Raw genomic sequence first — 345 nt, forward strand, 5'->3', positions numbered from 1 at the left:
AATTCTAAAAAAAATAGAGGCATGTGTAGGGGTAAAGTCAGAAAAGCTAAGCGCAGAATGACACTCAGGCTTGCTAAAGAGGTTGCAAACAAAAGGAAAACAAAGGCTTTTTTGGATATGTCCTCATCAAAAGGAAGAAGAAGGAACGGTAGGGCCACTGCGTGGGAAGATGGCAAAATGCGAACGAAAGACAGAGAAAAGGCAGAATTACTTGCAATCAACACCTCTTTTGCCTCAGTCGTTCTTCAGAAAAGGCAAAGGGTGTCTCAACCCTGAGGATAATGGAGGCAGAGGACAGAACAGGGGAATTTCAGCACAGAATAAAGTAAGGAGATAGTACACAAG

This window comes from Sceloporus undulatus, chromosome 1 (genome assembly GCF_019175285.1).
Source record: "Sceloporus undulatus isolate JIND9_A2432 ecotype Alabama chromosome 1, SceUnd_v1.1, whole genome shotgun sequence".
In the NCBI taxonomy this organism is placed as follows: domain Eukaryota; kingdom Metazoa; phylum Chordata; class Lepidosauria; order Squamata; family Phrynosomatidae; genus Sceloporus; species Sceloporus undulatus.